This window comes from Podarcis cretensis, assembly GCF_951804945.1.
Source record: "Podarcis cretensis genome assembly, chromosome: 17".
In the NCBI taxonomy this organism is placed as follows: Eukaryota; Metazoa; Chordata; class Lepidosauria; order Squamata; family Lacertidae; genus Podarcis; species Podarcis cretensis.
Window position 1 is genome coordinate 28,121,346 of NC_137187.1, and position 15,163 is coordinate 28,136,508.

At 47.3% G+C, this 15,163-nt stretch overlaps 1 protein-coding gene across 1 annotated transcript in view; it reads left to right on the forward strand.

Annotated features, from left to right (window-relative positions):
• Positions 1-343: 343 nt before the first annotated feature.
• DENND4C (DENN domain containing 4C) overlaps positions 344-15,163 on the forward strand; it is a 92,989-nt gene continuing 78,169 nt past the window's right edge. Inside the window, exon 1 of the mRNA XM_079959098.1 lies at positions 344-510. The gene's annotated coding sequence lies outside the window, so the exon portion shown is untranslated. The remainder of the gene's footprint in view (positions 511-15,163) is intronic.

The window sequence follows — 15,163 nt, forward strand, 5'->3', positions numbered from 1 at the left end:
GGGGGGGGGGGATTTCCTGCCGCATTCCGCCCCCCGCCCTCCCCAGCCAGCCGGTAAACGTGCGTAACGGGACGGCGAGCGCACAGTGGCCAAGGCGAGCGCCAGAGCGCACAAGGAGCGCAGCCCTGGCGCTTCGACGGCGCGCCCGTGCCCGGGAAAGGCTCCTCCTGCCCTCGCCCTGAGCGGAGGCGACGTCCGGGCGGCGGAGAGTCCTCCCAGCTGCCGTTAGAGGAGCCAGAGCTCTTCAGCGCCTCCTTGCGAAGCGCCGGCTGCTTAAGGGGCGCCTGCGCTCCCTTTCGCCCTCTTTCCTCCTCCTCCTGGGCGGGCCTCGGATCCGCCTCCAGCCGCTGGCGGGGCCGAAAGGAACATGGTGGCCGCTTCCTCCCTCGCCAGCAACAGCGACATTTCGGCTTGCTCGTGAAGCGGCGCCGGAGCGAGCCAGGCCGCGAGGGAGTCTCTGCGCCCGAGGCGACGACGGACGGGGAGCCCCGCGTCTGGCCAGCGCCGCCGGTGAGGCGGGGCGAGGAGAGCGCGGGGGGCCGGGTGGGGAGGGCAGGCTGACAGGCGGACGAGAGCTCGGCCGCTTCTCGGGGCGCTTCCTCGGTTAGGAGACCCCCTTAGCTCGCCCTCCAAGAGGCTCGTTTTGGAGAGGGTGGCGGGGAGAGAGCGCGCGCGCGCAACCCGGCCAGGGCGAATGCAGAGTCGAGGTCGTGGGGCTGGCTGTTTCGCCCCCCACGCACTTCCCCGGCAGCAGCAGCAGCCCTTTCCCCTCCCCATAGCATTGGGGCAAGTTGGGGGTGAGTGGGAAGGAAGGCTGGAAAGAGCAGGAAGGCGAGAGAGAGAGGGGGCGCGTGGGAATTGCGCCCGGGCCCGGAGGGGGTCGAGGTGGCCTCTCCAAAGCGAGGGCTGCCCTCTTTTGTATAGGGTTTGGGAAGCGGAGGGCGTCCGGCGGCAGCCCTCCTGATGTGGGGTTGGGAGGGGTGGCGGGGAAAAGAGTCTCGCGCGCTCTTCTACTCGCTCCGCGTTTCCTCCTGGGAATGGCTGTCTCCTCCTCCTCCTCCTCGCCGCGCATGTCCTCACCTGCCCAAGGTGTGCTGGGCGGCGTTCGCTTGCAGGTGGGGATGGGGAGGCAGCAGCTTGTCGAGGGGAAGAAGGCGGCCACACAGAGCCCCATTCTTTCTTGCTGAGCATCGGGGAAGATGTGCCGCTTGTTGTCACATCTGCTGCGCATACAGCGGAAACCGGAAGCCTACACACCTGTGCGGGCCTTGTTGTCATTTTGCTGTCTATAAGGACAGCCCTCCAAGTGCCCCTGTTTTCCAGGGACAGTCCCGGATTTACAGACGCCGTCCCAGTTTTTGGTTTCACTCCAGAATGTTTCCTTAGGACGTCCCTGTTTTCATTGGAGAAATGTTGGCGTGTATGGGGTTATGCGACCCCGGAGCCAAGGAGATAAGTACCGGTAACCATGAAAAGACATTTGAAGGCAGCCCTGTAGAAGGAGGTTTTTGATGCTTAATGTTTTATTATGTTTTTATATATGTTGGAAGCCGCCCAGAGTGTCTGGAGCAAAAATAATAATAATAAAAATTATTATTATGGAATAGTATGTCCCTATTTTCATCACCAAAATGTTGGAGGGTATGCTGTGAAGAGTAGCTTGCTTGTTAGGTGGTGGTTTTTACAAGGCAGTTTCTTCTTGAGATCATCAATCATCAGTCTTGAGGAAAGTGGTAGCAATCTGCTTTCACTGGGCATTGCCATGTTTAGCAAGAATATTTCCAATGTGTTGCAGCAATAGTTTCAATTTTTCATTATCGGTGTGAGAAAGCCATTATAACTGAATTGCTGGTGGGGGAAAAATCCTGCTTAGTATTTGCTCCAAATGTTCCCTCTCCATGTCCCCGCCCCCAACTTTTGGCTTCCTCTGTGCCTGGCAGATGGAGGATTAGTTAGTTGAAAGGGCCCCCTTGGATGCCAGCACAAAGGAGATATATTCTGCAGGTGTTGAGGTAACTTTCTACCTTATCTGCTTTTTCCCTGCCAACTCCTCTCTTGAGTTCCTGTGTGATTTGACTTAACTCTAGAAGGAAATTGTGTAAGAAATCCTAAACATTATTTCTCAGGAAAGCGTAGAAATAAGCCAGTTGCTATGATGTGTCATGATGTCTGTTGCTATGTGAGCTGAGTTCTGTAGTATTTTGACTAAAAAAAATATGGCAGTAATTCATGAGTAATTATTTAGGCAGTTTTCAGTTTCTGTTTACACCTGTGTTTGGGGACCTGGCTACAAGAGCTAATATTATTAACTGGACATACCAGTACCTTCCAGCCGTGCTGCTGGTGTTGTGCAATATTCCGGTTCACTTTTTGTGTTTGGTACATAACACTTTTGTGTATGTAACGCTGCTCAGTACGATTCTGGATGTGCTGTTTTGCTGCCTTTATAGGTTGAAAGCGAATAAAGAAATGTGATCCCTAAAGCTTTGAACTGTAAAAACATCTAGAATTTAGTTCCATGTTTTGGTGCAGACTCTTTAATAAACCAAAGAGATATGTCTTTGCAGCAGTATCTGCTAAAAATAACTGGGCCTTGGGTAGTACAGCATCTTGATTGCGACTAGTTTGCAAACCTAGCAAACTCGCAAACTAGTTAATAGCACGGTCTGCGTTTGTGAATAAAGAATTCTCAGTCCAAGCAGTTTGCAGTGGTACTTTACTATGCTTTAAACTAGGAATGTCCAACTGGGGGCTAAATCCTACCCCTGGATCATCTTTATATGGTTCCTGGTGGGCCCTGTCAGATTTTATAAATGTGCCATATTCCTAGGTGATTATTATTATTATTATTATTGTATATTTATTAATACCCTGACAGGGACTCAAGGTGGCTTACAGATAAAATAAGAACAGCTCAGAGCTTGGTGCTGATAATGCCAAGGTTGCAGGTTCGATCCTTGTATGGGACAGATGCATTTTCCTCAGGGTCCCTTCCAACTCTACAGTTCTATGAAGAGCATAGAAAAAAATCCAATAATTAAAAAACAATTAAAGACACACACATACGATCTATGTATGATCTACAGGCAATCACAACAAAAATGGCACCAGGCCCCTCATTAAAAGCAGTCACTTCCCAAAAGCCTGTTCTTTACCTGTTGGCAGAAGGACAGCTAGGAGGGAGCCGGTCTAGCTTCTCTAGGGAGAGAGCTCCAAAGTCTGGGAGCAGCCACCAAGAAGGCCCCACTCCGCATCCCGACCAAGCATGCCTGGGAGGACCGAGAGAAAGGTCTTCTCCCAAAGACCTCAGATCTCAGGCATGTTTGTATGAGGGAATACTGTTTATCAGATAGCTTGGACCTAAGCCATATAGGGCTTTATAGGTCACAACCAGCACTTTGAATTGTGCCCGGAAACAGTCCGGGAGCCAGCAGAGCTGTTGTAATGAGGGAGTTGTCTGCTCATGATAACCAGCCCTGTTCAATGGTCTGGCTGCAGCTCTTTGAGCCCGTTGAAGTTTCCGAGCCCTTTTGAAAGGCAGCCCATGTAGAGTGCATTGCCGTAATCTGGGCAGGATATAACCAAGGCTTCTGGCACTGGGATGCTAACTCTGCTCTCGAACCTTCACATCCATGAGTGGTTTCTCTCTCTTTATCGTGTGGCCTTCACTAGCTTTGGGACTCCAACTCTGTCAACCCCCAGGAGCCAGAGGGACAACCATTTGGCAAAGGAAGTTCCTCTTGTGGCTTTTGTAGGCCCCTGATTTTTCTATTCCCTTTTGCATCCTCTTCGCATTAAAAATGTTTTTCTTCTTCTTCTAATGACTGTCTTTTATTTTTACCTGCCGTTGCTAAAGCAATGAATTCGGTGACCTCTCTCCTCTGGAGCATCCTTGTTGACCTGCCAGGGGGAGGCCACGGGATGAGGTGGGTGCTGGAAGTCTGCTCCATCTCCCAATGACCAGATTATGTATTACCTGCCTTCCTTCTGCACCCCCAACTCTTCCCCACTCCCCATGCAGATTTAAAGAAGGCAGTTGAATTTCTGCAAGAAGCTTGTCTGTGTTGTGTCTCTCACCCTAAAGGGAAAAAGGACTCCATTAAAGAAAAAGAGGGAGGGGGTCTTTCCTCCCCATCCTTTCCTCTTTTCACATTCCTCCTAAAGAAATGTGGGGAGGAGCTCCTTTGGCCTTTTCGTCCCTCCTGTGGATCTGTCATGGATTCTTTCGTTGCGATTTCTGCATTGCATGGGGGTCCCTTTGTTGTTGTTGTCTAGTCGTTTAGTTGTGTCCCAACTCTTCGTGACCCCCTGGACCAGAGCACGACAGGCACTCCTGTCTTCCACTGCCTCCCGCAGTTTGGTCAAACTCATGCTGGTAGCTTCAAGAACACTGTTCCACCATCTCATCCTCTGTCGTCCCCTTCTCCTTGTGCCCTCCATCTTTCTCAACATCAGGGTCTTTTCCACAGAGTCTTCTCTTCTCATGAGGTGGCCAAAGTACTGGAGCCTCAGCTTCAGGATCTGTCCTTCCAGTGAGCACTCAGGGCTGATTTCCTTCAGAATGGATCGGTTTGATCTTCTTGCAGTCCATGGGACTCTCAAGAGTCTCCTCCAGCACCATAATTCAAAAGCATCCCTTACAACTCTGCAATCCTATAGTTCATCTCTTCCAGCTCTAAACACGTGTCCAAATACCAGCAACCCCTGAAGTAGAAAAGTTAAGCTAAGTGTGGGAAGCTTCTTATTCTCCCGAAGACCATATTACATCATGGGCGATCTTCAGGGGACCGTATCCCAGTGCTGGGCACGTCTGGAGTAAAAAGTGGGTGGAACACTGAATTACCTTTGTACAGCAGGCTGAGGGAGTCAGCCCCAGGGAGCACCTTTGAAATCTCTGCAGAGGAGAGAGAGATGCTCCTGAAAATTATGGTTGAGGCTTGTAGAGTGCCCTGCACTGTGCTTTGAAGCCCAGACAATCCACTGATCGTTGTGGCTTTAGAGAGGTTTACAGGTGCTGCAGATCAGTGGCACCTGAAACTCCCTTTTGGGCTGGCATCACCTTTAGCTGCCTCATACCTGCCATTGCATGTAATGCCAGGTGAGCAAAAGGCCTTTGCAGCCCTAATCAGGCCCACAGCGTGGAGATTCTCTCGTCCCCGTTAACCCAAAACTTTGATAAATTGCTTTAAATAAACTGGATCTTCTGAGAATGCAAACTTTCTTCAATAGGTGCATTGTGGTTTTGTTTTTCAAATAGTTGGTGTCAGCTGCTCACTCATGAGTTGCTGTCAAAATAAGAAACCATCGTAGACACATGATAGAAAAATAAACATATGGTTTAACAATATAATCTAGGTTGGCTGTTACGAAACACTGATTTGAAAACATAAGTAATAAGGGCTGAACGAGATGTGATGACAGTAGGTTTGAGTGTCATGTGTGGCATTTATAACAACAAAAAGTGCGCATGAATTGGGAATGCAGAGAACTTCCTATACCTCCCCTTTCCACGTGCCTTAACTCCTTTGAAATAATTTCCAATATCAGAGCTAGGGAGATAAATGTCAGGCATGTGTGTGTGTGTGTGCGTGTGTGTGTTTTAGTGCTGTTAAAATCAGACATCCCGTTCTGAGAAAATGGGGCAATTCCACATGTAAAACATACAGAACTTCCACTGTCAAATCCAGTTTAGTTGTAAATTCAGTCTGATAAGCATTGCTGTGAAAAACTCCTAAAAACAAAGGATCCCATATCCCTATAACTTGAATATATAGCTAATATATATGAGCCCATACAAAAGCAAAAATCCCTAATCTGTGTGTTCATGGGTAGCTAGGCCAAGAAAACCAAACTACTGTACTTGTTGAAAAGGTAAACTCAAAACAAACATGGCTGAAATGGAATCCAAAGGAATCTTTGTAGCTTTTCCTTGTCTAATCCATTGATCAACTATTTTTCTTTCGCTTTAAAGGTAGCAGTGGTATTTATTGACAAAATAACATGTCGGTTCTGTCCTGCGGAAGAAGGCAGTATTAATCTCTCCCTCCCATTTTTACGGACAACGTATTTGTGGCATATGTGCCACCCCACCGCAGTGCAAAAACCACAAGTATTTTATTTATCTCATTAAATTGTTTTGACCCCAAACAATTTGAGGGGGGTGGGGAAAATCCCGAAAGCAGCTTCCAAACATCTGTAGTAAAAAATAAATTAAAAAGCTGTGTCCTAATGTTTACAGTCTAAAATACATGACAAGGAAGAAGGGATTGGGAAGGAGAAGGGAAGAAAACTAGCTCAGGCACCACAACCTAGCAATTCTAAAATACAGACACACTTTTACTCTCGCAAGATTGAATGTATTGCCGTCGGCTGTACTTGAGGGTTGATTCCAACAGATTCCATACGAAAAATGCTTCTGTCCCTGTGGAGATGGCAGCACCGAATCGGTGGTGCATACCCTTGTGGCTTGCACTCTTTATAAAGACTTGAGGAATGAGGTTATCACCCCTCTTTTATTGTCCATTCCAGGTCGCCCAGCCACTACCACAGTATCCTTTCTCTTGGCAGATCAAGATGAGCAGGTGACAGCAAAGGTTGCAACGTTTTTAGCTGGGGCAGTCAGAATAAGATCCACCACTTGACTACTGATTCAGAACCCTAAAATGTATTTTACATAATTGACTTTTTATTTCTATTCTTTGTATATTATATTATTGTTTCATTGCTATGGCCAATGGCTGACGCCTATAAAGATTCATTCATTCAAGCTCAGGCACCTGTTCTCAAAATGATTCGCTGGGATTGAATGGTTCAAATTGCCGGATGCAATGGCTGCTGCTAGGTGACAGTTTAGGGAGAGCTAAAGAGAGCTGAAAATTCGCAGAAATTATGGGATAGCTCTTCTTCTCTTCCCCTCTGCTTCTGCCTGATGGAAGGAGCATAGGAATCGAGGTGGTTAAGTCCAGTGGTTGTGGACAAATTCTGGCTGTAAATGATTAAGCTGATAAAAATAGGAATATATCCAGCCCTGCGAGATAATATTGTAAGTAATAATAGGAATAATAAAAAGGCTTGTTGGCAAGTTAGCTTTTAAGCTGAGGAGTGAGAGTAGCTTTGGGATGTTACGTTGTTTGCCAAGTGCCGCTGTTTTGGTCTGTTTGAAGCGGATGTGGATTGTGTAACATTGATATAAGTGAGTAACTCAGTTCATAGTATCATTTTTGGTTCCCGTGCACCAATATGATCGTCCAGAGATCTAGTTTCTTGTTACCACATTGTGCTGTTGAGATGGTAAAAGGTAAAGGGACCCCTGACCATTAGGTCCAGTCGTGACCGACTCTGGGGTTGCGGCGCTCATCTCGCTTTATTGGCTGAGGGAGCCGGCGTACAGCTTCCGGGTCATGTGGCCAGCATGACTAAGCCGCACACAGAAACAGCACACAGAAACGTCGTTTACCTTCCCGCCGGAGCGGTACCTATTTATCTAATTGCACTTTGACGTGCTTTCGAACTGCTAGGTTGGCAGGAGCAGGGACTGAGCAATGGGAGCTCACCCCATTGTGGGGATTCGAACCGCCGACCTTCTGATCAGCAAGTCCTAGGCTCTGTGGTTTAACCCACAGCACCTTGCTAACAAATACACCTTTCAGAAAATCTGGTACATTAGAGGCTTGGTTTTAAACATTTGTGGAACTGCTACTCGTGTGTCGTAAAGGGATCTTGAATTGTCTAAGGCTATTGGTAACAAAGGGAGAGAAACCGTTCAGGTCAGTTTTACGATACCTGTGAAACATGGCTTGGCCGAGTTAAATTCTTTGGATTGCCACATCAAGCTCATGGTCTTTCTGTTTCTGTTTTCCACCCTGAAATTAAGACCTGGCCAGTGTACAAATTAAAGCAGCAAAATCATGTGAGTGGGTGAAGAAGCCAGGCATGTCTGGATATGAAATGCTTTGGATGTTGCTGAGCCACTTGCCAGTCAGTGGAAAACGCTGAGCTGGATGAACCATTTGTTTGACTGAATTAAGACAACTTCCTACATTCATGTAATACAGTGGTACCTTGATTCTCAAACTTAATTCGTTTTGGAAATCCATTCCAAAACCAAGGTGCGCTTTCCTATAGAAAGTCATGCAAACCAGCGAACTGTTCTGGACTTTTCATGACCATAGAATTGTAGTGTTGAAAGGGAATACAATTGCTTCTAGCAATTTCAGATCTAATGCTGTCAGAGGGCTCACTCAGAACCCTCTTGCGCTAGTGGTGGCGAGAAGAGACAAGACAGAACAGCTTGTCAAATGCCCTGGCTGAAGAGCACATCATGTACAGAGCAGGCAAGAACATATTGTGAAACTGAAAGTTCATCCATGACCAACGTGGAAGGTGGCTGCTCAAAAGCTTTTGAACCCCAGTTGTTTTTACTGGACACCAATTTCAACTCCCCCCATGCATAGATAAATGGTGGCTCAGATCTTCACTGCAAGGAAATCTAAACCTCCCTGTTAGGAACACAGGGATAACAAAACTGACTTGAAAATGTCCTGTTGGCCATATTTTCTGGGAACCAGATTTTACTATAAGATCAGTATTGCACCGATGGGTTTTATATGAGCTTGACCACCCCACAATAGCACTGGTTTCATTGTCCTTGCTGCTAGTGGCGTTGATAAGTTTTAATCTAGTCACAGAATTGTTGACTTGTAAGGGATCCTGAGGAATTTCCAGTTCAGGGTTTCCCAAACTGTTTTTGGACTACAGTTCCCATCATCCCTGAGCCTAGCTAGGGATGGTGGGAGTTGAAGTCCAAAAACAGCTGGAGACCCAAGTTTGAGAAATGCTGATCTATTCTGACCCACTTCAAAGCTTCAAACCTACAACCTTGGCATTATCAGCACCACACTCTAACCAACTGAACTATCAGGGGTCATGTTGAAGTATATATTCTTGTTTTATTTGGCCCCTATCTGTAGGATGAGGACACGGGTGGCGCTGTGGGTTAAACCACAGAGCCTAGGACTTGCCGATCAGAAGGTTGGCGGTTCGAATCCCCGCGACTGGATGAGCTCCCGTTGCTTGGTCCCTGCTCCTGCCAACCTAGCAGTTCAAAAGCACGTCAAAATGCAAGTAGATAAATAGGTACCACTCCGGTGGGAAGGTAAACAGCGTTTTCATGCGCTGCTCTGGTTTGCCAGAAGCGGCTTAGTCATGCTGGCCACATGACCCAGAAGCTGTATGCTGGCTCCCTCACCCAGTAAAGTGAGATGAGCACCGCAACCCCAGTGTCGGTCACGACTGGACCTAATGGTCAGGGGTCCCTTTATCTTTACCTTATCTGTAGGATGGGATAATACAGAAACTGAAATCTGCTTTCCCCCTACCCCCTACTCAGATCTCTCTTTACCTGCCTTTTTGCTCCCTTTTCTTGCTCATCTCAGACCAAACTATCGGCTGCCTGGCCGTTTGATCTTGCTGTTTTCTTGCCATTTGGCTCTTTGCTACAGACAGGAAACCAGGCTTTTCAGTCTTCTGGCTGGTGAACATCTTATGTAACCTGTTAAGAAAGACTATGATTTCTGCAAAATCTGTTCCTCGCATATGTACAGACACACCAGAAATGCTGCGAGATTTTCTTTTATGCCTCGCCCAGTAATTCCCAAACAACATATGTGCCGTGGGAAAACTGCTACCGGGCAGCAAGGAATCAATACTTTTGTGAGCCTAAAGAAGAAGAAGAAGAAGAAGAAGAAGAAGAAGAAGAAGAAGAAGAAGAAGAAGAGGAGTTTGTATTTGATATCCCGCCTTTCACTCCCTTTAAGGAGTCTCAAAGCGGCTAACATTCTCCTTTCCCTTCCTCCCCCACAACAAACACTCTGTGAGGTGAGTGAGGCTGAGAGACTTCAAAGAAGTGTGACTGGCCCAAGGTCACCCAGCAGCTGCATGTGGAGGAGCGGAGACGCGAACCCGGTTCCCCAGATTACGAGACTACCGCTCTTAACCACTACACCACACTGGCTCTCAGCACCTATCCACAGGAGAAGCTGAGTTCTGGGCACTGGCGTGTTTATCCTCTGCTGAGTCTGCTGCATCTTCAGAAAACATCACATGTTGTATCTCTGTATGAATCACTGCTCTGAGCTTCTAGTCAGGTGACATGCTGAGGATGGCAACTTACACAGAAATGCAGGGACAGGGTTCTCCTTTGTGGGCGTATGTGCATGTAGTACTGTGTCTCTAATCTTCATTCAGAAAAAAACGAAACACACTTCAATAGTACAGTGGTACCTCTGGTTGCAAACGGGATCCATTCCGGAGGCCCGTTCGCAACATGAAAAGAACGCAACCCGCGTCTGCGCGTCTGTGCATATGCAGGTTGCGATTTGCCACTTCTGCGCATGCGTGTGACGTCATTTTGCTCGTCATTTTGCGATACCCGGAAGTAACCCTTTCTGGTGCTTACGGGTCGCTGCGGGACGTAACCTGAAAAAAGTAACATGAAGCAAACGTAACATGAGGTATGACTGTACAGTTATCATGATTTTATTTGTTTTTTTCATGCGAAAAGCTTTCCATTAATAGTAGACTGTAGAAGGAAAACAGGTGACTGCATTGGAGAAACAGGTTGTTCACAGCAGAACAAATGTAACTGCTTGGTTGGAGGAAATTGTGAGCAGCTTAGAGGCAAACGAAACACATGTCAGGTCTGGCAGGAAGTAGGGCTGGGCGATATATCACCAGCTAAACATCACAATATACTGATGTACAGTGGAACCTTGATTCTTGAACGGCTTAGTTGATGAACAAATCGGCTCCCAAACGCCGAAAACCCGTTCTGGTTTTCTAACGTTTTTCGGAAGCCGAATGTCCGATGCGGCTGTCAGCTATTGTTTCCGGAGCACCTGCACCAATCGGAAGCTGCACCTTGGTTTTCGAACGTTTCGGGAGTCGAATGGACTTCCGGAAAGGATTAAGTTCGAGAAACCAAGGTACCACTGTATACTGATATATCACAATGTCTGAAATCAGGAGGGAGCTATGTGGAGGCTGGCTTCACAGTTTTTCCCACATTCTGGTTTTTGCATTGGACAAACACACAAACACACACATCATGATTTGTGATGTATTATTGCCAGGTCAGAAATGATGAAGTCGATATCACGATATGCACTTGAAACTGGTTTTGGGTGATATATTGCCCACCCTAAAAGGTGTCATTCTCTCTGTTCTTCTGTGTCTTGCAGTTCAGACTTTCTTAGTGTTTCATAGTAACTGTAGCCCTTCAATTTTGAGATACTACTTGGACTACTCTGTAAACCAGATTTTAATATCCATGTTATAAAATGGTCCAGTTGTAATGCTAGAGTTTTCATATTGGGATATCTGATAAATGGAATGGCTCATCAGAGATGTAATAATGCATATAAATGTCTGAGGTATATAGATTCTAGTCATTTTTCGCAGCTAACAGTGAATTTAAAGTTAACTTCCCACTTTTTTCTAGTTTTTGGTTATGACCTTTTTTTTAAAAAAAAGGGGGGTCAATGTTCTTTGCTATATAACTGTTACTGACTTAAAAATGACAAACATCTCTACTGTCGAAGGCATTTTAATTATTCTGTACCTAAATATTATTCTTGAAAATAAATAAAAATATCCAAAATGGGGAGAGGGACATGTTAATGTTGTCTCCACAACTGCTTTTAAGACATCTGTATCTCTTATTGTAGAATGCCGTCCTTACCTCCCTTCCAATGATTCATGTTTCAGTTTTGAACTCACCGGCATATCTTCTGCATATTGAATATATCTTTGCTGTTAAACAGAGTGTTTATCATGGAAATGGTCGAAAGCATATGATGTGAATGACTTTCCCCCCATCTGGAGGTTGATAAGTGTTATGTAGTGAAGTTTCACCCTGGGCCAGCAGGGGGATACTGTATATAGTTTTCACTCAGGTCTGTAGATAGTTTTCACTCAGGTCCACGTCATTTATTTTAGGCGGGAAACGCTGGGCTGTTGTTGCTACAATGTTGACAGCCGGATGCCTATAAAAGCAGGCCGGCTGAGCTGTTTGCAGGCAGTTCTATTCCAGCTTACAAAATAAAGAGCTACTTGGAGAAATCGCTGTGTCGTCTGCTATGTCAACCCACAACTTAACACTGGCGACGAAGGTGGGATCGATGGACATCAGAGCACAGCCAGATGCGGCCAGCCTCTGAACTGAGCTGAATCACTGAGCGAAATCACTGGACAGAACCAATTCAGAGCTGACTGTTCTGGCTAAGAGCACTGTGTTCCATCCATCGCCCTTCACGCCGGCATCGGAATCATGGCTTCACTTGTGCCTCTACCGCCGTTTGCGCCAGCCTCTGAATCATGGGACTCCTACCTCGCTCGGTTCGACTGCTACCTCCAAGCCAACGAGCTGACAGCAGTATCAAAGGATCGGAAGCGGGGCCTATTCCTCAGCCTCTGTGGGCCTGAGGTGTTTGAGACGGCCCGAGCATTGGTTGCGCCTGAAGCAGTCCAGGCAACACCGTGGGACACGATCCAAGAGAAGCTCCGCAACCACTACGCACCAAAGCCGTCCAAGATTGCTGCCCGCCATGCGTTCTACCACCGGAACCAGGCAGATGGGGAGTCAATCAACAACTACACCACCGCCCTGCGACAGGCTGCAATGCACTGTGAGTTCCGAGACTTAGACGATGCCCTGATGGATCGAATCGTCTGCGGGGTCCGGGACATCCATCTGCAACGGCGTCTCCTCGCCAAGCCAGACCTCATGCTACAGAAAGCCATTGAGGAGGTTGTGGCCTCAGAAGCTGCTGAACGCTCCGCCCAGGAGATCCGCAAGTCCAGCAGCCCGCGTCTTGCTAGGGAGCCAGTTCCGGTGCATCATGAAGAGGCCAGCAGTGATGAGGCATCCTCCAGTGAAGACGATGACGTGCACCAGACAAAGCGGGAGCGCAGGAAGTTCCAACAGAAGTCCAAGGGCCAACCGGAATGTGCCGGCTGCGGAGGCAACCATTCCCGTGCCAAGTGTTGATTCAGAGACGCCATCTGTAGGAAGTGTTCCAGAAGGGGCCACATCGCTAAGGTCTGCCGATCGGCTCCGTCTGACACCCCCCCTTCATCGACTCGCAAGTCCAAGTCTTCACTCCAGTCTGCCAAGGAAAGTTGTTTCGCTCTCACCAACTGCCGCTGCCCGTCTGGGACCACGATTGGCCAAACCGACTCGCCTACGCGACGCAAGCTGAACGTCACGGTGCTCATTGAAGGAGCTCCATGTGACATGGAGATCGACACCGGGTCTGCCCTGTCCATCATGTCATGGAGCACCATCAAAAGACTGGTACCCAGAGTGTCCAAAAGGCAACTCGACTCTCACCGCGTACACCTGAGAGACTACCAGGGAAACGACATTCCCGTGGTAGGCGTTGGCCGGTTCCGGATTGCCTTCAAGGATTTTTCGGGCCTGCTCCGGTTGGTGGTGGTCGAAGGTCAGCGGCCAAGCCTCCTAGGGCTAGACTGGTTTGATGCCCTCGGCCTGGAAGTCACCGGCATCAACTGCATCTCTAACGCAGAGACTGGTTTTATAGTCCCACTGACTCCACCCCCCTGGGTCCTGACTGTGCAACCTGTTTAACTATTTCCCCTCCAGCACTCTCTCATATATGTTAACGTCACAATGACAAACGACAACAATTAACTATAACGTTGTTTTCAACTCCTGCTCAGACTGGTTTTGGTTCCTGAAATTTGTTCTGATTGTGCAGATAAAATATAACAGAATTATACAGGGTAGGGTATTAAGTGTGTGAAAACAGTCAAGATCCAGGGATCGCCAGGCAGGCACCTCCAGATGGTCGAGACGTCAGGCTCCATCCTGGTGTCCAGGCATCTTCTCTTGGTCACAGTGGCTGATAGCCAGGTGCAAAATGCACCTAGCACCTGGCTAATTTCGAACACTGCTCATCTTGCTTCATAAGTATATCAAGTTTGATGACTTTAAATGGGAACAATAGTGTTTGCGCACTCCTACTCGCAAACAGCAAATGGTTTGCTCAACATAACATCGTTTTGAAACACACTAGTAATAGTGAGGGTAGGAAAGGCTTGGCATTGCAAGATTTCTTTTGCTGTGGTTGTGAACAGCCCAGCAAAATGGGAAAGGCTTGCTGCAAACCATTGATCTTTTCTGTGCAGGAGTCTAATATGCAGAAATGAGCCAGGTAACTTGTTAGTTTTCCTCCTCCTGGCTTGGTAATAGAATGTGTAACAGAAAAATAACCACCCACATGGTTTAAATGTACTGCCTGGTTCAATGGAGTTGAAAATGTACTATTGCTAGATGGGGGAAATGGTTCAAATAGGTTTTGACTTTGGAGATTACCTTTAGCTGACTATAGGTAAAAAGGGAAAGGTAAAAGACCCCTGGACGGTTAAGTCCAGTCAAAGGTGACTATGAGGTTGCGGCGCTCATCTTGCTTTCAGGCCAAGGGAGCCGGCGTTTGTCCACAGACAGCTTTCTGGGTCATGTGGCCAGCAGGACTAAACTGCTTCTGGCACAATGGGACACCATGACGGAAGCCAGAGCGCATGGAAACGCCGTTTACTTTCCTGCTGCCTATTTATCTACTCTAGCTGGTATGCTTTCAAACTGATAGGCTGGCAGAAGCAATGGGAGCTCACCCTGTCGTGCAGATTCGAACTGCCAGCCTTCCAGTCGACAAGCCCCAAAGGCTCAGTGGTTTAGACCACAGCGCCACCCATATCCCTTTTAGCTGATTATATCAGCTATTGTATACCACCTTTCAGAAAATATTTAAATTTGAAAGCTGGCTAATATATCAAATGGAAATTGCATTTTAGGACTGCTTGGGGATGTGGATTCTGAGTCCTGGAAGCTGCATACAGCTGTCGTGGCTACGTATATTGTGGCATGATGCGAGGCCGACATGGTAGAGAGATGAATGCTTGCTGGCATTTTTCTTTGCACCGATTTTTTCCCCTTTTCCTTTTTTGCTTTGCTTGAAGATTTTGATGTGATGATTCAGTGGAAACCAACCTGACTCACGTTATAAACTTTTCATAAACATGAGACTATCATCAAGTAAAAATGAAACTGGTTCCCATAACTGCCATTTGTGGATTGGGGGGGGGG